General features: G+C 44.6%; 1 long non-coding RNA gene across 1 annotated transcript; it reads right to left on the bottom strand.

Moving 5' to 3' along the window:
* Nucleotides 1-9,230: 9,230 nt before the first annotated feature.
* LOC144770831 (uncharacterized) lies at nt 9,231-12,819 on the bottom strand. Its single transcript, XR_013599041.1, has 2 exons — nt 12,301-12,819; nt 9,231-9,566 (listed from the first exon to the last, which is right to left on the bottom strand). It is a non-coding gene; the product is annotated as an uncharacterized LOC144770831 (long non-coding RNA).
* Nucleotides 12,820-22,019: the final 9,200 nt, after the last annotated feature.

The following is a 22,019-nucleotide window of genomic DNA, read 5'->3' on the forward strand; positions in this document are numbered from 1 at the left end:
GTGTAATATCAGATATTCCTGACGCCATGGATTGCATGCTTTCTGCCATTTCCCCTATGCCCTTGCCTACTGCTTCCAGTTTATTATTTGTTGTGCGTGCCTGCCTCTGAACCCCCATCATCGCTTTTGCCTGCAGGCGCTGCACCTTCACCATGGTGGCCTCCAGTCCGCAGAAGACACCCTGGACTTGACGCACATCCTCTACCTCCCGTGGCCGTCGCCCTCGGACACTGGCCCGCGTGACTCTGGGACTGGGCTGCTGCTCGGTGTTGCCTCTGTCCTGTGTGTCACCCTCCACCTCCTCCTCCGATGATGTTTGCAGTATTCTGCGAGGGGGCACATCATGGCACCTTACTCTTCCCAGCACTGGGGATGGTGATGTGGGGGTGGGTGATTGTTCTGCCGCTCCTGTGTCCTGACTACCGAATAGGAGAGGGGATTGTGGATTTTCTGCAGTTGCCTCCTCAGGTATCGGGGATGCCTGCTCTTGGTCCTTCCCTCCGTGAGATGTGCTAGGTCCGGCTCCTTCTCTCCTCTTCTCTCTGACCTCTGCTGTGCTGCGCTTTGACTCTCCTGTGGACAGACATGGACATTGTGTCAGTGATGTTGTTCACCTGTGTCATGAGATAAAATACACTTCTATTGCACTTTTGCCTGTCTCTCATTTGCCTATGCTAGTTGTCTGTTGCTCCCCTTGCTGCAATGCACGCTGACTGCTCTGAGGTATCTACACATGACTACATTTCCCAGGATGCATTGCAGGACATTAGTTTAACCTGTTGTGGAGTCTGATTTGTCCTGTGAGGGGAATAGGTAAATGGGTAAATGATAATGTTCTTGCATCTTACCTGGTTTCTTTGCTCCTCTTGCTGAGCTGTCAGCGTCTCCAATTCCGAGAATACATTCCTTCTCAAGGGTGGATGCCACCATCTCCTCGATGTCCGTGAGTCTGGGGGCTCTGTTTCTTCCTCCCCCTGTAGCAGCACTTTCCTTGCGGTGGGCAGCAAGTTTTTTTTGGGTGATTATGCGGATGTCATACCACCGTTTTTTTAGGTCTTCAAGGTCACGGTGGGTGACACCAATGGCATTTACCTTGCCTTGTATGTCCAACCAGGTGCTGCGTTTGATTGATTCTGCAACATGCAGAGTTTGCTTTCCAAAAATTTTGCCATAATGTCTGACAATCTCCGAAATTAGCACCTGCAGTTCCTCCTGGCTGAACTTCTGCTTCCTTTTGCGCTCTGCAGCATCTCTCTGTGCCTCCTGGCTCTCCATCCTGCAGTGTTGTTTGTCTCAGGAAAGGCTGCTCCACACTCTGTCCTCCTGCCTTCCTGACTGTTGGTTTCTGCACCTGCATGGGCGTGGCCTGTCCCAGGTACTGGGGTGTGGTGCTTGGATCTGATTGGTTAGTTCCCCTGTGGCTTTGGATTTGGGTGTGGTTGGAGTACCTGATTGGTTCACAGGCACACATGTTTGTCAGTTTCAAAATCTTCGACGGATATTTCCGACACGGTAAATACCGGGTCGGTTTTTACCGACTCGGTATTTTCCGGGTCGGGAGTTGCCATTCATTCCTATGGGCCATTGCACCGGTGGATCAGTTTGGGTTTTTCCGTGTCGGATTTTACCGTGTAGGTATATTCCGAGTCGGTAAATACCGTTTCCGATTACCGACAGGTTCCGAGTCGGTATTTGTTACCGGCATTGTTACCTACATCTCATTTTCCTACTCGGTAATACCGAGTCGGTGTGAAACGGTATTTAAGAGGTGGTAAATATTTTATTACCTACATCTGGCTCACTAAAAACAAGAAGCCCCCGAGCGCGGGGCACGACAGTCTGTGGGGGAGCGTCCAGGGAACAAGAGGGTCTCCCGGGCGCTCCCTGCCTCTTTATTCCTGAGGGGTCCGAGGGGGTGGCGGCTACGCCCCCCACCCGGCCCCTCCTGCGGCCCGCCCCCCTGACCCGGAAGTCCTATGGTGACATCCGGGTCAGGGAGGGCGCCACCCAATCGACGGTGAGGCGCGCCCAGGAGGGCACGCCCCACCACCAAGAGGCCTGGAGAGGGAGGTGGTCGCCGCGCCGCCATGCGGGCGGGGGGGCCTAGAGCCCCCCCTTTTCAGTAACTTAGTTTTGATCGCGTTTTTCCTGGGTTTCTTCTGAGTTTGTTATAGTGGCCACTATAAAAGAAGAAAGCGGGTTAAAATATATTTAATACCCATTCTGAGAGGGGTTTTTCTCTGAGGATAAAAGAGTTTTTCCCCTGGATCCTTACAAAGAACTTTGTTTTTCGAAGGCAGTTGCATGATGGGATTTTGAGTTCAGCTGGGTATCATTGTCTCCTGCTTCACGCTTGTCATCATTCATGAGACCTTTCACAGTGGAACCGATTCTCTCCTGGAAAGAGGAGGCAGCAGGAGGAATGAGTATTGAGAAGAACAGGCTGGACCAGAGATTTCGAACAATGTAACTTTTCAAGTTCTAATGTCAAAAGACTGTCGTTCCGGGGTGCTGCTCATCGTGTGCTGCTGCTGTTGTTTCTGACCCTAATCCCGTGGTGGCGAGTGAAGGACGTCGCGGGATCCCTGTGCTTTTGCCGGCGCTTGGTGTTTAGAGTGGGTTGTGGAGAGGGGAGAGAACATTGACTCCTGCAGACGCCGAGGGACTGCGAGGTCCAGCAGGCTCTCTGGTCCACAGCTGCTGCCTCTTCCCTCGGCGTTCCCGCCCCCTCGCCCGGACATTTGAAATACCTATCGCGGCCTTCGCTCCGCGGGTGCCGCTCATCGTGTGCTGCTGCTGTTGTTTCTGACCCTAATCCCGTGGTGGCGAGTGAAGGACGTCGCGGGATCCCTGTGCTTTTGCCGGCGCTTGGTGTTTAGAGTGGGTTGTGGAGAGGGGAGAGAACATTGACTCCTGCAGACGCCGAGGGACTGCGAGGTCCAGCAGGCTCTCTGGTCCACAGCTGCTGCCTCTTCCCTCGGCGTTCCCGCCCCCCGCCCGGACATTTGAAATATCTATCGCGGCCCCCGCTCCGCCGGTGCCACTCATCGTGTGCTGCTGCTGTTGTTTCTGACCCTAATCCCGTGGTGGCGAGTGAAGGACGTCACAGGATCCCTGTGCTTTTGCCGGCGCTCGGTGTTTAGAGTGGGTTGTGGAGAGGGGAGAGAACATTGATTCCTGCAGACGACGAGGGACTGCGAGGTCCAGCAGGCTCTCCGGTCCACAGCTGCTGCCTCTTCCCTCGGCATTCCCGCCCCCCCGCCTGCAGGGATTTAAACTTGCTTCCATTACCGCGCAGCGGGACGCGCGCGGGACATAGCACGGGGCGAAGCCCGGGCAAAGGGCGGGCCCTCCTAGGCCCTCCTAGAGGCCGAAGTAGGCTGGGCTGGGCCCACTCATTTTCATTTTATATTTGACTACACTGTCTCTCTATTCGTGTTTTTATCAGTTATTGTTTCTTGTTGAGTAGTTTCCGCTACACACAGTTTATCTTGTTTAATTCTTCTTAGACATTTTATTTTTTAATTTCCATTAAGGACTGCATGTGTTATCTCCCTTTTTAACATATAATCATGACAGCTAAAAAGCTTCGTTCAGGGAGACTTTTGGTAGGAAGGTCTTGTGCTAAAACCAAATATAACCCACTTAGAAACAAGGAGGTCCAAAACCTGCAACTAAAGGGCCAGTGTCAATTATTCCAATTATGGGAGAAGTCCAAAGATAAGAATATGCCTACGGATATGGGTGTAGTAGGTTCCCTGGTGGGGTCTCGCAAGCCGTCATTGGAGGGCCCACATATGGAAAATAAACCAGCCATGAGCTCACTGATTTGCGAGGACATTAATTCTACACAACCTACTGCTTCCCTCTCTACTAAATTGCCCGCCCCTAGAGCTGAGTGTATGTTGCAGCATAATACTCTTACAATGTCCGGGGTCAATCTGTTTCAAGATCTTGCAGTTGGTTCCAACCAAAGGGAAGTAGGAAACGAGGACTCTCAAATGTTAGATATTGATCTGGATCTCTGTGGGCGCTACTTAGTAGATGGATCTTTGAAGTTATTTGAGGCCACTAAAACCCCACTTGGCTCCATTCCCTCGGGTCGTAGACTCTATAGTAGCACCCCTTCTATTAAATCCCAAGACATTACCTCCTTGTCTAACATCTCAAAGAGCCCCGAGCTGAATATATCAGGCATTCACCCAACCGTCTTTCCCTGCCCAGAGAGTCTTGATAAACCTATCTCTGAGTCCCTGATTGCTTTAGAACATCTGTTGTTCTCTATATTACTGCTATTGGGTAAATTTGTGGGTAGTAATGATTGTGTTCTGAAAACAGTTACCCAGATATTGAAGGCCCTTTTAAATAATTCTTGGGATAAGATACCCAATATAGATCCTCGAGGTGGTTTGCAAGGGCCTAGATCCGGTGGTGATGTTTCGCCAGGATCTGGGCCCTTGGACTCCCCTCTTAATTCAGCCCAGAACATCCCACCTGTTTCCGTTGGAAACGAGCTTATACCAACCGAGCTCTTGTCAGTCCCTAAATCTTCTGCATACAATTGTATTACGGACTTGGCTCTTGAAATTGCAGAAGATACTGGCGAAGGAGTTGGCTTAAATTCTGTTAAAGAGTTTTTTCCTATCTTTGTCCAAGAGACTAAGGAGAAGGGGGAAAAAGAAAAAATGGAAAAGTTAAAAAAGTGTAGAGGAAAAAAGAGGAAACCTATTCGCAGAATCAAAAAAAAAGAGGCAGAGACAAATAATTTTTGATGATGTTTTAGACCAACATGTCAAGAGTGATGATAATATGTCCTTACCGGCTATTGTTGGGACTGAAGATGGAAGCCCGAAGCAGGGCACCAATATGCAAAGAGATGAGACCCCAGTCCCCCTTGTTGAGTACAACGATATCATTTCCAGTTGTACGAATCCTAATCTAGGAAGCCCCACTATCGGATCGGGGAGGTCAACGAACCCTTTTCCGATAGTGAAGATGAAAAAATCTGCTCCTGGATTGGTATCGGCCCTCAATCCTACTGCTCCCTCCTTTTTTGCCTCGATAGAAGATGCAGTTTGCTCTAATAAATCCTCTGGTACCCCAATAGAGGATAGTATAGATACGCTGACGTTGGATTTCCTCCCTCTCTTTGATACTGAATTAATAATGAATAGATCTTGGCTTCTTAGGTGTTTCAAGGAGATGGAGAGTTTGAAGTTAATCCAAACTAGTGACATTGATCTGGTCTCGATTTTGAACGTTGAGGCAGGTTCTTGCACTAGGGTAAGGTTCTATTCCAAACTCATTGTGAACCACATTTTGAAGCAGGCCGAGTGTCTTCAGAGTCGTGGGATCGACGTAATGCCTTTTTACTCCATCTGTAGAGTTGATTCCTTTGATAAAAGGCCCTCTGGCTCGAGACAAGCCGGTCCTCCTTTCCCTTTTGAGGATTTAAAGATTTGCCTTTCTAAATCTAAACGTCTAGTAACACATGTAATTCCTCCCTCTTCATCCCTAAATGGAAATAGAGTAGAAGATGGTCAGCAATGGAACTGGTTACCTGGCGCTTTATCAGGTAAATCTACAGATAATCCCAAATTATTTTCTCATCTTTAGCAACGGCTTAAAAATGATCTCTTGGAATGCCGCTGGAATCAAGAACAGCCCTGAAAAGATGCAGTATCTTTATTCCTTGAAGGCTAATGTGATTTGTATTCAAGAGACGTGGTGTGCGGACAAAATGATCGTGGGAAGGGATTACATTGTCCTAGAAGGAGGGGCTGTCGCTTCTAAGAGGGGACACGCTAAAGGGGGAATCGCATGCCTGTTATCAAATCGGATAAAGTGGAAATATTCACACCACTTAGATCCCAGTAACCTCTTTCAGGCTGTGACATTATTTAGTTTTGACAATGTGGAAAAGAAACACCCCCTGGTATTAATAAATGCATATATCCCCCCCGATGACTGTTTCAATGGAGTGTTAAAACAAGTTTTTGATTTTATTAAAAAAATTAAGGATACAGTTCCCTCCCACCATGTAATTTTACTGGGCGATCTTAACTGTAAAGTCTCTAATTTAAGCTTGGATCTATTTAGAAACAAGCTTAAAGAGGAATATTTCCAGATCCCACAAGCTCTTTTTCCAGTTAAAATCAGAACGAATAAGAGAGGGAAATTGCTCCTAAAAGTATTGTCCGAAACCGAGGGTATTTTAGCTAATGGAAGGCTTCCCTCCGACATACTTGCACTTTTTACGCATAAATCCAATCACAGTGAGTCGATATTGGACTATATAATCGTGGAATATTGTTTTTTCTATCTACTAAAAGATCTAGTGGTCTCACAGACTCCATTTAGGGACCATAAGGTAATTACTTTAACTCTTTCTATAACTCTGCCTCCTGCTGACCCTTGGACTCTTAATGGTGATCTGGTTAATTCAGTGCTAAATCTGGAAGATGTTTTTGGAACTCAAGAGCCATGAAGGGTCTGGAACATATTCTAGATAAAGCACTCAAAGATCTCCATGATTGGCTAGGGGCCGAATTAATGTCTTTTGAGGTTTTTATGAAGGAGGTTACTCTGGCTGCAAGGAAATCCAATTAAATTACAAAAAAGTCCATATTCCCCAGTTCGGTCATTTCCTTAAATAAGGAAATAAATAAATTGGTGAGGGAACATTACTTGTCCAGATCCCCCGAAAGATACCGTAAAATAGCCCTCTTAAAAAGGAGACGAAGGGCCAAGATTAAAATAAAAAAAGAAAAAGAGGATTCTTTCTGGATCAATCTGCGTGAGGCCGCAGTAAAAGGGCACGCTTGATTGTTCTGGTCCATAATCGGGGAGGGTTGTGGAACAAGAGTCAGTCCCCGCCCTATCCACATATCTGAGCAAATCTGGGTTAATTATATTGTTAATCTATATGCCAGTAATGGGCCTGCGGCCGAGAATGGGAATTTTGGCAATGATAGTGATCTTTTAATAGATTTCCCGTCCGAAAAAACCATTGAATTGGCCATAAAAGAACTCCGCCTTTCAGGTGCAATGGGGCCTGATGAGCTCCCTATATCTGTTCTAAAGCAGAACCCAGTTTCCTGGAGTAAAATTTTGTTCTTCTTATTTAGATTTTGCTTTCTGAATAAATCTGTCCCCTCGTCCTGGAAAGGGAGCATTTTGGTGCCATTGTTCAAGAAGGGAGATAGGAACGAACCTAAGAATTATCGGCAAATCGCCCTTCTCGACGCAATCGGTAAAGTCTTCTCCAAATGTCTCCTATATACTATAAATGACTGGGTGGAGAGAACTCACATTTTACCTCTAGAACAGAGAGGTTTTCGCAAGGGTCATGGCACATTGGACAACCTCACCGCACTTCAGATAATTTCTGATAAATATGTAAGGGTTCGAGGAGGAAGAGTATATGCGGCGTTTATAGATTTCTCCACAGCGTTCGACAAAGTGGATCGGCCGTTGCTGTGGAGAAAACTAGCCGCTCTAGGCATGCCTCCTCTCCTGTTAGATTTGGTCAAGTCCCTTTACTCAGATACTTGGTGCCAAGTCCTTCAAGGAGGGGAAAGGGGGTTATCACAAATCATTCCTACTATCAACGGATTAAAGCAGGGTTGTCTTTTGGCGCCTCTGCTCTTTTCCCTATATATTTCAGATCTTCCTATGTCTTTATCTGCTTGTGAAGGTATTGCTCCATCATTAGGGGGAACCCCAATTTCCTGTTTGTTAAATGCGGACGATATCCTTATATTGGACCTTACGCCCAAAGGGTTAAATAATCGTCTGCACGCCCTACACCTTTTTGCAGAACTTCATTATTTAAAGATAAATACGGCCAAAAGTCAAATTATGAGTATTTCAGGGAGGAAGAAAAGAAAATATGAGAACTTTGGTTGGTCCGTAGGAGGTCATAAATTGGAGGTGGGTAAGTCCTATGTCTTCCTGGGGAAAATTATATCTGATAACCTAAGTGACAAGCTCCACATCAATAATAACGCCCGGAAGGCCCTGTCTCAGGGGAAAAAGTTTGAGTGTATTGTACTCTGCCACCGGGAGAAGACATTTCCCTCACATGCTAGAGGTGTTTAGGGCAAAAATCCTGTCATCTCTTCTGTACAGAACTGAAATAGTTGATATAGGGCATTGGGTTTTTTTACATGTTGCAGAAGGAAAAATCCTATGTTTTTAGCCTCTATTAACACTACCTGCACAGTGGCATCCCTGAGACTTGAGTTTGGCATCCGTAGTAGCTGGGTGCAGGGCTTGGCAGGGCTAGTGCGTTGGGTAGCCAGTTTGGCCAGAGGGGATGTGGGTACCTTGAGACACTTAATGAAGTCGGAATTGTTGGGCACTTTAAGGGAGTTCTCCTCTATTGTAAAGAATTTCAGGAAAGCTGTTGTACTTCTGTAATTGGAGGAGAGCACTCTTTTCACTCTGTCTGCCGTACAGTTAAAACCACTTTTGAAACAGGCCTCGTGGGGTCTCAGCTTTAGGCTGGACAGGGAGTCTATTCTTGCAAAGAAGAACCTATCCCCCCTCATTGATACGTACGTATTAAAACGCATGGAACCCTATGTCGCCCGGAACCTATCCCACGGCATACGGCGTTTCTGGCTTCTTTTGAGGCAGGATCTACTCCCTCTTAATAAGCTTATGGCTAAGTGGTATGGTTGCTCTGAAATTTGCAATTTTTGTAATTTGTCTACCCAGGATTTCATACATGTTCTTTTTATATGTCCTGCACTTCGTCTATTTCGTCGCAAGTGGTTAAGACAAATTTGTTTGAAATTGAATATCGTTACAGTCAATTCTTTCTTATGTGCTTTATATAATCCCCCAAGTGAAATGTTCTGCTTTAGCATTTTTAATTTTTTTTAATGTTTCCTAGATATTTACTAGAGGGTTTTATTTAACTGTGTTGTGCTGATTACTTAGTGTTTTGGCAAAAACTTGTTAATGTTTGTTGCATTTGTACGAGTATTTTGTATCATGTATTTCTTTTTTTTGTTTTATGTGGACCTCTTCGGAGTTCCAAAACATAATAAATAGACTTACTTACTTAACAGCATTTCAGGAGGAGGGGAATATTCAAATAGACTTTCAGACTGCTAAACGTGGGCTCCAAGCAGGAAGGCGCGCAATGTGTGGACAGGGAATAAAAAATTAGCTAGCATTCGCGCCAAGAATTTTCAATTCTATTAAGGACACAGAGACGAGGATTATGCTTCTCTTTCTTTATTTGCTACTCATCTCTTTCTTTTATTTGCTACTCACAGCAGCCAGTCAAAATCGTTTTGTATGCAAATAAAACTTCATTTCCCATGATGCTTGTTCATGCATCATATCCTGTACAGCCCTATAAGAGCCACTGTATCGTGTTTCTGCTCCTCTTTCTTTGCTCGAACCTTGACTGTCCATAACATTAACAATTTGAGTCCAAAATAAGGAACATGAGTCCCAACAATCCTCCTCCAACATGGACGAATCAAAGCCAAACTGGAAAGTTTATATCTTTTAAACCAGATGCACTTCTGCTCCGTCTTCCTTTCCAGAACCTGAAAGGAATGAGACAGGGAAAACCCGTAACTTCTGCTGGATTATGCTAGTTTAACGCTTAGCAAAACATAACTGAAACCATATCACCCACCGGATTATAACAACTGTTTAAATGTAGACTGAGAAAACCAATTAACAAATTTCCAGATGACTGGAACTGTAAAATCATCATAAAATATTGAGATACCATGGCACCACGAACATGAGGTGCCCCAAACTTAGGGTATGAATACGGACTTCTGTCAGCTGACCTTAACCTCCTGGCTATAAAAGCCGGAGAGACAATTTTAAAACGTATATACTATGGTCACCCATCGGGGCGAACATCCTACGTAAGCCTTAAGGCGATGAACCCACCTAAGTGCAGTAGCTGAAATGCATAACTTGTAACAACTCTTGCCAAATTGTTGTACTGACATTATTACTAAAGAAACTCCCCCTGGAGTAGATACTGTACCTGTAAAATCCAGGGTTTTCTCGTTGTAAAAACCCCAACAGGTAGCTAGGTTTAGAAACGTAGGAGGGACGATAATAGCTGTCAACATATTAGTTGGCCATTTATCCAAGAAGTAAAGAACTATAGAAACATGCCACAGAGGGGAAGTTTTTGGTTTGGGAGGTTTCGCTACTCTAATACCTGTGATTAACTAACGGAATACCGGCGCAAGCCCACCGGTTTGCCCAGGTTCTGAGGATGACGAGCAGGAAAAACTGGCTGAACGGCCGCAGCGAACTGAGCAATACGCCAAGTCCTATGACATAAATGCTGAAAAATCATTCACAATGTGGGGAATTCAGTCGCACAGAAACCACGCGTGTGTACTTACCGGCAAACCCAGCCTTCTCCTGTTGAAGAATATTGTGTTTGATTGGAAGAACTCAGGTTTGGGAAAAGAACATCTGCAGCGTGTCCGAAACCCGGCCAATGCCATTGGTGCCGGAAAAAAAAAATCTCTATGCCCTAAAAAATAACTGCCCCATTGACCATCGGGTGCTGTGCATGAGGGCCCTGGAGTATCGTGTAGACGCACGGAGCACTCAGAGCAGGTCACAGCCTGTAACAAGGATTACGGGAAACCAATATGGCTCCCGTAAGAGAGATGCTAAGATAGTCTCCGCTAGTTGGCGTGATATTTGTATCCGCTCATTGACAATTGGAATGAACGGAGGGAAGCATAGGTCAGTCCCACCGACAGTCGCGGGACAGGGTGTTTATCGGGTTACTGATGGATCTGGTCTCCAGCTGACAACAGTTGTAAGTGACAAAGTAGTCCTGATGCTAAAAGGTCAGTTAGACGAGGACCCAGAAAACAAAATCCAACAACGAGTGCAACTGTTGTGTAATGTATCCTGCAAGGACCCAACTCAGATGACTAAGGCAAAATGTCTAGTCTTTCACTATCTCCACAAGGAAAATGACCTCATCCCTTCCAACTTGTTGACGGCACTTACTGCCAAGAAATTGAAAATCACAGAAAACATTAGGAATTGAACACGTGACCTTTGGTTAGGAGTCTGCACCTTATGTTATAGTCTGTTAGTGATTTATCACGGGCGCAGCTATTCAGAAGAGTGTTCTGGCGCGAGCCCAGACCGAGAACATGAAACAGTGAAGACAGAAGTAGAGGCCGAAGGGGACAAGTTCAGTTAACCTAAGAAGGTTTGGAGTCTGATTCTGCAATCGTATCCACTAGACAACAGTGCCTCGTCGCATGTTGGGTAGGATATGTCAAAGACCAATGTGGGAAAGTTCCGAAACAAATGGAGAAGGGAAGAACTTTGATAAAGGAAGCTAATAGCACCATCACTCTGACAGTTCATAATCAGATCAGAACTCCACCGTCCGAGACGGACAAGGGAACGAGACAATACTGGTAAGTTCAAACCCAAAACAGAAGGATACTGAATTTATAGTCTAAAAGTGTGAGGCTAAGAGCTAAGTCTGTGTTAGATGAACAGATATATATATATATCCCGATAAACAAGATCCAAAGGCTGCTCTTTTCCCTTAAGGAGAAGCAGTAGGGCATGGAGGAGCCTGAAGGAACGCCGGAGGGAAGGAAAAAATGGGTGAACTGGGCGCCCTCTTATTAACGCTTGCATGTTATGAATTGGTTGAATAGTGATGCCTGCTAAAGCGGCTTGCCACACAGTGCTAGGGACTGGAATTTCTGAGGCCCTGTGGACGACTCTAGGATGGGGATATACAGAGTGTCAACAAGTTCTTCTAGGAGACTATTCTGCGCTCCTTCAGTATAGATCACATCCTCCTTATATCTCACCCACACAAGCTTAGGGGTGTCTGTGTGTAATATTGTAGTGCAAAGCACAAAATCACGGAGGAGTAAAGGGGGAGCCAACCCTATGCACACGACCTACCTCCTCAGCAATGCTGTAGTCAAATTATTCCAACCCAAAGGGCGTAAGAGCCGTATATAAATATCAGGAGCCTGTGCGCACTCCAAGGGCCAGCCTGTTGTTGCAGCCAACAAGGCGTAAAAGAAAAATGGCTCCGTCTAACGTACAAGGCATTATGAACCTCGGAGCAAACAGGGGACGCGTGTGATGTGTGTAGCTCAAACGTGATGTCACGCTGTGAACATAAAATATTTCTGACATCTATCAGAAAGTACCTTGCCTAAAACTTTTACTTCAGAACAATATTATTGAAAAAACCCATTATTGAAAACACCAGAATTTGAAAACATAACCTTTGGAACGAGAGTCAGATACCTCAAACACTTCATTACTGTGACTCGTTAGGAACGCTGTAATCAACAGCGCGGTATCCCCGCTCTCGAGGAAGCGTCTTGGTTCTTTGTGCCCAGCTAAACCCTGGTTGTCTGTTCACATGGAGGATACTTTAAAGTGCTGCGCTGTTCTATCCTACTCGTGAAACACCTTGTGCTAGCTCCCTGTGACGAACAGACAAAGTAAGTGGAAACAAAGCGCGAGTAGCACATTTAAGTAATAAAATCTAATCGATCTATGCGCATAGAACAAAGCGTGAGTAGCGCATTTAAGTAATAAAATCTAATTGGTCTATGCACGTAGAGCAAAGCGCGAGTAGCGCATTTAAGTAATAAAATGGTGGCGCAGTACTCTGGGGCCAGCAGGGAGTGAAGCGAACTTGATCAGGCTGCCAGCGTTAATGAAGTCTCCTACTCCGAGTGGGAGCGCACCACATATTAAGCCGCTCCCAGCTGGAGCCTCTCAAGACGCCTGCAGACCAACAGGGAATGAAGCAACCCCCAATGGGGCCGCCGCGCTAATCATATGCACTGCTTCCAGCGGGAGCGCCCCACAGATCCCGCCACTCCCAGCGGGAGTCTCTCAAGACGCCCGCAGGCTGAGAACGATAGGGCCAGCGAGCGCTAAAGCAGCAAAACATATGGCAACAGTGCAACATGAAAGGAAGACATAATTGCCCACAGCACAAAATCGTGTACATAAGCAAACACAATTATTCAACCTAGCGTGATATAGGCGTAAACAATATTGCAACATCGGCAATAACAATTTAACATTCAAATGAGACATAAAGCACAACATAATGTACTGAGCACTTAACTTCCTGTGTGAGCAGCAAAGAAAGAAGAGAAGAAACCGGATACGGTGGCTCTTATAGGGCTGTACAGGATATGATGTATGGACAAGCATCATGGGAAATGTAGTTTTATTTGCATACAAAACAATTTTCATTGGCTGCTGTGAGTAGCAAATAAAAGAAAGAGATGAGTAGCAAATAAAAGAAAGAGAAGCATAATCCGAAACCTCTGGTCCTGTAATAGAATTGGAACGTTTGCTAATCCCCGCAGGCTGGGAGATGTGCCACCTCTAAATGTACAGTCAACCAAGGACAAGGTACTTAAACAGGGTAACAAAGGCCCGATTATCAGCAGGCGACTGGAACAAAGGCAAGGGGAGACTCCTGCCATTCAGCACTTCGTAATTCCTTCTGGCGCACTCTGGCATGTAACTAGTTACAGCTACCCTTGCACACTAGCTTTCCTCCTAATTGCAGATGGCTCCAAAATAGGGCTGGGCAGCAGTAAACTCCACTACACAGTGATGGGTGTTGCTTTTGATGAATTACGCTCTCCAAGCAGAGTGCAGAGTTGCTAAACTCAGAAAGCTCAGACAGTGAAGCGGTTTTCCACCCAGCCCTAGTTATTTGTCAATATGCAAGCAATGTTACTTACCTCTTCCTGTCCTTGCCGCAGATAGTATTCCCTCTCTAACTGCCCTTGCATCTTGTGCACTGGCACAGCCTCTTGCCATGGCACTGTTGCTCTATGAGGCCAGAAACAAATATTACACATTTTGAAATGCCAGATACGTATCCCCTTTATTATATTTGTTTAACAAAATACAACCACAATGCATCACTACAGTTCGGTTAGCAGCATATTCTATCAAAAATATCACTTTAGGCATTTTGTTGGTTGGCAATGTTAGAAAAGTCAGGTAGTCAAGCCAACCAAAAACCTTTTGTAATGGAGGGGCAGAGCTATGATGACTCTGAGTCACTGAAGTGCAATGAAGGGTGAAATACATTGGCCAATGAAGGACATATGGTCTTGGTTGGCAAATTAAATGGAATCTCATACTGCTTTCCTGCCATGCTGCACTGTCATTGAAACTTCTGGTATAAAATGAATGATGTTTGAAAAGCTGGTATGCAGTTCCTAAGTGTGGGGGTTAGTGTTCAGGTCTGTTAAGAAGTGCCCTCACACACCCTGAGGATGTCATGCTTCATCATTGGGCCTGCTCCTCACCGAGCTGGCACTGCAATGCCTTACTAGTACCTGAAAGAGAGTGACAAAAACAAGAGTGGACCATGGTTAGGGGGTTGCGGCAGCATCATCATGATGTTTTGTTCATAGGGTGAGCCCTTAGCGGTGTAGCCGTGGTGAAAGGGCTAGTGAATAAAATGGAGAAAGAGACATAGTGATTTGAGGTATTCCTATTGCGCAGCTACTTGCTATCCCTTGTGAAGTGCCTTGGCGTGTATCTAGGAATGAAAAAACAGGAAGATCCTGTGTGGTTCGGTGCAAATGTTGTGCAGTGGAGGACATCTAATGTCAACATAAGGTGGTCCGTTCTGGTATTAATGGACAATCTTTCTATGGTTTGTGCCTATTCACTAAGCATGCCAGCCCTAATTTGCCATTTCATTGAGAATCCACATAGGTGCCACAGTGTGGAAATTGGGTAACCTGTAAACACTGAAGAGACAGTGACAAAACAACTAGCAGTTGACCTGGTGTTCAACTGCACGGCTGGTTACTACTACATCACTCCAATCCATGAACCAGCATTGCGGTTGTGCTAGAATTGAGAATACTGCACACTCACTGCACTACCCAGTCCACACACCCACATGTACCATACGGCTTCATCTACAAAAGATCTTCGCTAAAGAGACCCTTCGCGAGTGTTTGTCAGGCATTGCAGCACTGGCCCGACGAGGAGCAGGCCCTTTGATGAAGCATGACATCCTCTTGGGTGTGTGAGGGCACTTCTTAACAGACCTGAACACTCTCCCCCACACTTAGGAACTGCATACACAACTTAGGAGTACTTGTGTAGGACCTGAATAAAAAGCTGCTGGTTCTTCTTGTTTAAGAGAAATAAAATGAATGATAACACAACAAAACATTGTGGAGGTTCAACTTGCCCATGGGCACTTTCTCATTTTACTGTTTGAGCATGAGCAAGAAAAAGAAGCCTTCTCAACAAACATTCACACCGAAAAATGGCTTGCTTGAGCCTGCAATCTTCATACTAGAGTACCTAAAATCTGTTTTCCTAGTCTCACAGTACGAGGCAACAAAATATATACAGGGAAAGGGAAAGCTTACTACCAAAGCAGAAGAAAGCTATAGACTACTAGTATAGGGCGGAGGAAGTCAGCTACAGAAACATGAAATATAGAAAAAAAAGGATAATGGAGGGATAAGAAAAATTTAACAAACATTACATAGGAGAGGAATTGAAAAAAAAGAGACAGTATAAAAAAGAATAAATAAGGCAATATTATCCTAATAGTGAGGAGAGGTAAAAGTTAGGGAAATTATGATAATAACAATAGCAATAAGTACAGGACTTACTCAGGCCAGCAGAGCCATTGGTTGTGGTCGTGCAGCTGGTGGTGTTACTTGCACCCACCGCGGCACTGGTGATGGCAGTCCCATGCTGCTCCGCCGTTGATGATGCCCTCTCCTTCTTGAACTTGGATGATGATATAAGAAATAAAGATGATAAAAGAAAATAGTGGTACAGTTGATCTAGCAAAATATATTTTTACAGTCAAAGGCAAACAAAGTAGCAATGTACTTTTCTAAATGATATTGCCTATAGTACTAGTATTGAGTTCAGTTCAGTGAGGCAAACGGCACGCCATTTCAACCCTGCCCGAGCCGTGAGGGAAAACGGCCAGCCGGGGATTAGAACTATATCCCCCAGCATTCCTCGGCAGCGCTGAGAGGTGACGTCAGCGGCTGCGCCGGGGATTACCCTCATTAGCACTGCAGCACAACGCAACGCGGGACTCGCTTTTCATCTTTGGGGGCAGAGCTTACCGCCGTGAGGGAAACGGCCGGAGCCCTTTGATCCTCCACTCTTCGCCATGAGGCAAACGGCACGCCATTTCATCCCTGCCCGAGCCTTGAGGGAAAACGGCCAGCCGGGGATTAGAACTATATCCCTCAGCATTCCTCGGCAGCGCTGAGAAGTGACGTCAGCGGCTGCGCCGGGGATTACCCTCATTAGCGCTGCAGCACAACACAACGCGGGACGCGCGCGGGTGGCCGCCGGGCTAAGCACGGGCAAAGGGCGGGCCATCTGTGGCTGTCTGTGCCAAGTCGGGGCAGGGCAGGGCCACTTTATTGAATCCTTGATGCTCTGAACCCTCAGGTGACTTTATTTATTGTTCGTTGGGTATTAACTGTAACTGTGGCCATACATATTAGTGGGGCCCCTTACTGTATGGTATTTTGCTGCTTTATTTTCTCTGAGTATGGACATTATTTTTGTAAACCATTGTATTTTCAAGGAAGCCATGTAGATCTGAGATTTGTGGTTTAGCAATTTTAGGTGTTATTTATTTTTATTTTTTTCGGAGCAGTAGTTAAGTTAAAATACCAGTTTATAAGTAAGGGGGTTTGTACCAGCCCCTATTAGAAAATCCTTGTCTAAACGCAAATTACAAAAAACACCTAATGGTATCGCCGGCAAGGGCTCTACCCTAGATGACTACCTAGTCAAGGCAGTAAGTGTAATTGATGTGGAAATCACGAGGGCAGAGCGTCCTCTCTCCCTTGGGGCAGGAATGGTCTCAGAGATTATTCCGATTATAGAGCCTGATGGTGCATTGGCAAATACACCACAGTCAATCCCTTCTCTAAATCCTGAGTCCCCTAACCTTAACCAGAATGACCCATTGATAGATGCATTACTACAGTCACCCAACCCAAGTGGTCCCCCAACCCCTAAGCGAAGAAGAAACTGTAGGAAAGATCTGCCCAAAGTAGGGAATCCAGGTAAACAAACAAAAGGGCCTCCAACACCTAAAGAAGCTAAAGTCCCTGAGAAAAGTAGTACCCCATATGAGTCGTCTGAAGATCTGTTGAATTCTATCATTTCAATAATGACTCAAAAAATTGAAATTATGCTTAAACCCCTGTCTGACAAAACCGACATCATAATTGCCGAGGTGGAGAAGTTGGGTTCCACTACAAGGGATGTTATTGGACCTACTAGAAATCCTGGAATCGACCCTCAAGGGTTGGGTAATTTAATTCATTTACAAAGGATAGAGTCAGCACAAGTATGCACCAGTACTGTTTCCAAACCAAACCCCCAACAAAGGGACTTCGTGGTGGCTGGGCATAGTAACCAGACATCATTTGCTCCTATGACTAACAAACCTACTATCCCTATAGGCCCATTAACACGTGCTTCATTACAAACAAAGGGGGGGGTCTGGGCACTCAAACTTTGTTACCCCTAGAACGACACTTATCTAAGAGCCCGAGGGAGCAAGTAGTGATTAACCTGCCACCTGATAGTAGCCCTTAAGTGGCAGCAATGTTCAAGGTACCACCGCTTAAGAAGGAGCAAATAGAAAGCCATAGTGCCCTGAAGAACAAGGTGATACATTGGTTAAATCTGCACTGTGATTTTCCTGAGGGGCGGGCTGATCAAATATTATTAACGAGGAGGGTGAAGCGGATTGGCCCATCAGGAAAAACAATGCAGGGGGACTGTATTATTATCAATTTTAAGAAGCCGTCCTGGGTCCGAACGTCCCTGGAGAGAGCTGCGCTTGGTACAGATATGGTACAGTCTGCTTCATTATACCCCCATGGCTATTTTTACAGACACCTTGGTAAATCATCGATAGATGGCAGGTACCCCGAAGTAAGCAGACCTAAACAGATGGCCTTCCCAGAAATCTATTTGGCTGTCCCACTAACAAATAGATTTCAGGCCCTAAGTTCTCTAGACCGTAACGATTGATTGGATTTTTTACATTTATTGGGGAGAGGTACTGATGTTAAGTTACAGTTGCTGACTAAAACCCACAGGCCCCGGAAAGCTCTTATACTACCTATAGAGCCCACGTTTATCAATAATTTGTTGGGCAATGATGGAGCGCTGCCATCAGATGGGTGGGGACCCAAGGAGGTAGTGAGAAATGGGTCGGGACCTTTACCAGCATACCCTGTTAGTAGTCCACCTAAGGTTAGTAAGGCTGGAGTGGATAACGATGGAATTAGAGACACACAGGGCCCAGGGATCTATATTCCAGTATCCTCTCAAGCCGGAGGTTACTCCATAGTTACCTGGAACATCGCCGGTCTTGGGAACAAGATAAATCAGTTAGGATGCAAGGAATTTGTTGCCTCACATGATATAGTTTGTCTGCAAGAGAAATGGAGTACTGTAAACTTCCAGATGGAGGGGTTTTCTGCATATAATCTGCCGGCTCTTCCGTCTCCCTCAGGCAGAGCGTAGGGAGGTTTGTTGATCCTTATAAAAATGAATACCCCGGTGAAAGTTAAGAAAAGCATTAATATAGGGTATCTTGCTCAAATACTATGGTTATATAATAAAGTAGGAGGGGATCTTCTCTTGATTAACTTCTTTAACAATATATTTAATGCAACACGTCATAATATTGTTAATGAAGTAAAACACGAATTAAAAAAACTGATAGATTTAGATTAACTCAATATGCACATGATTTAGCTGGGGGATTTTAATGTGCCCATTTGCCCTCTATCATTAACAAAAGTCTGTGGGCTTCATACAGATGAAGGTAATGATTATGTTCATTTTACCCATACTACCTATGGTAACACCCTAAATGCGTCCCTTATCGAATTTGATTTAGAAATTGTTGTACAGTGTGCCAAGGATGCTTGTGGAAAGGAGATTCCTACCTTTACTAGAGGGGCAGTAGAGAGTAGTATTGATCATATTATTGTCTCCTCCTCCATTGAGAAAACCTGTCTAATCCCACAGATTGTGGACTTGTCTTTAAGCGACCATGACGCCATAGTAATGGGACTGCACCTTTGGGGGGATAGGATTGTTGAAGTTTGCACGGTTGTAAATAATATTGCTCCAACCCGCCCCAGCGGCTGCAGAATTAAATGGGTGGGAACAAATTCAGGGGAACTTTAAAAAAAAATAATACAGGCATGTAGCAAGGAAATTCTGGATAGTTTAAATGATGAGCCAATGGGGATATTGGATAATTTTACTAAGATGAACGAAAATATTTCTAATCTATTCACTATGCCCGAACCCAAGAAATCAAAAGCCCCAAGGGGATGGTTTGACCATTCGTGCTCAGTTGCCCTCAATAACCTAAAGCATGCCCTTTCCAAAAAAAAACAGAGATAGCGTTGTAATACATGTGCTCAGAATTGAATATAACTCCAATTTAAAAAGGCGGAAGAAGGAGCTACAACAAGAGGCTTGGGACAACCTTAACCTTGCGGCTATAACCGCTAACAATAAATTGTTCTGAGATACAGTAAATAGCAAATTCATTAATAATGGAACTGCCCCAGAACTTCTGGTACATATGAAGAGCGAAGACTGGGTTGAACACTTTTCTAATATTTTTAACCCGAGTGATACTCCCCTGTTTGACCCCCCACTCCTAGTAAATGGCCCAGTATTGAGTTAGACATTACCCTGGATGAAGTATTACTGGGAATTGGTAATAGCAAGGGGGGAAAGCACCAGGTGCTTATGGAGTCCCCATAGACGTACATAAATCAATTCCTGACCTATGGGAACCATTACTCACTAGGGTTTTCAATGCGGCAGTGAAGGAGGGATGTCCCCCCTTATGGGGTGAATCCGTTATTATATCTATTTACAAAAAGGTGGAGAAATCAGAAGCAAAGAATTACAGACCCATCTCTCTCTTAGACTCCTCGGTAAAGATAATGAGTAGAGTCCTTTTGATAAGGTTAGAGGAGTGGGTCTCGGATAATGATATTTTAGCTCAATCCCAGTATGGTTTTAGAAAAGGTCTTGGTACTCTAGAGCAGAGTATCAACCTGGAACTTTTAATTGGGAAGTATACAAAAGCTAAACAGGGGCGGTTGTTTTTATGTTTTGTAGATCTAAGCAGTGCCTTTGATTTGGTGAATCATGGGGTACTATGGCCTGTTTTAATTACCCTTGGTGCCCCCAAAGCCATCATATATTTTTTAGCTAGGCTGTATGAGAACCTGTCAACTAAAGTGAGGTATGGTCAGCGGAGTGATTGTACACTTAATTTTAGGGTCAAACGTGGCATCCGCCAAGGTTGTGTTCTGGCACCTTTGCTTTTTACTTTATTTATTAACGATGTGGAGGCAGCCCTTAAAACTATTCAGGCAGATTGTCCGTTGATCGATGGTAAGGCGGTACCAGTTCTGCTTTATGCGGGCAATGCCGTCTTGCTATCAAGAACCCCGCTGGGCCTGCAGAAGCTCATCAATGGGTTTTCAGCCTTTATCAACAAGAGGCTGTTGTTGATAAATAAGTCCAAACTTTTACCATGGTGTGTGGACCCAAAATTAAAAGTTTAAAACCTTTTACCGTCGAGGGTAACAAGATAGAGAATGTGAAATCTTTTTGTTACCTAGGTATCTCTTTTTCCTCTGATGGGGGTTGGAATGATGAGAAGTTAAACGTTAAGGCTAAACTCAGAAGGAGTATAAATAGTGTTTTTAGATTTGCTTCTAATTTAGGAGACCGGCGGATTAAGGACATGATTGCTATGTACAAGGCCAGATGCACCTCGGTTGTATTATATGGGGCGGGTATATGGGGCCTCCAGGCATGTGCTAATCTACAAACTGAAGAGAATTTATTCTTAAAGAAGCTTTTGTGCCTTCCAGGGGGTTTGCTTTTTTGTTGCTAATTTCATCCTTAGCTCAATTAAGGCCAGAAAAAGCATGATGATTCCATAATCTTTTTTCCCAAATAGAATGTTAGTGACTGATATGATGATCTATGCACCATGCACTTTAAATTGTATACTCTCGAGTTTTTAAATATTCGTGCCACTGCTAAAGTTCTGGCATGTCATACTGGGATTGAGCATGTTTTATGTGTTTTTATCTTTTTCTTAAACTAGTCTTGTTGATGATTTTGCACCCAATAGCCTCCAATTGTTCAACTCGCTATCCTAAAGTGATGTCTTTCGTCATACTTATTAATTTTTAAATGGATATATGTTATGAAGAGTTATAGTAAATTTGTTATGTATATCTTGTGCTTTTATGGTTGTATATCACAATCGAATAAAGCTTGTTTGATTTGATTTGATTTTGAGTTCAGTTACTCTATTCCTAATTTCCTAAATTAAAGCCCTATTCCTAATTTCCTAACTACATTTGCAACTACTAATGCATTGCAACAAATGATGTTTACTTCTCACCCCCTTTGAGGGGCCAACTCAGTCTCCCTTTTCAATCTATAGATGAATAATATTACTATACATCACTAGATTAAGACTGTTGAGCTGCAATAAAAGGCACAGGTAACGCTAACTCGCTGATATTACTATTACCGCAATCTTAGTGACAGGACAGAGGAGTCTGCATTACATCTTAAGTAATCAGCACAAAGGAGCACTGACGTGACAAGTACAATTAGGTAGCGCCAAGCACCTGGTAAACTCAAACTGGATCACTCAATATTCGTAACGTACACTTATCTTACCTCTGAGTGTGATCAACCTGCTATTTGGAAAAAATATGTTAGCATTGTAGAACATAACTGTTAGAAACAGGTTTTCTGGTTGGCTAGGGTATGTACCTAAGCCAGGCAGAATCCACCACTTTAGTCAGGATAAGGGGATTACACGTCTAAAATAACACCTGCTCACCCCCTTGGTAACTTGGCACGAGCAGTCAGGCTTATCTCAGAGACAGTGT

This window comes from Lissotriton helveticus, chromosome 1_1, assembly GCF_964261635.1.
Source record: "Lissotriton helveticus chromosome 1_1, aLisHel1.1, whole genome shotgun sequence".
Classification (NCBI taxonomy): Eukaryota; Metazoa; Chordata; class Amphibia; order Caudata; family Salamandridae; genus Lissotriton; species Lissotriton helveticus.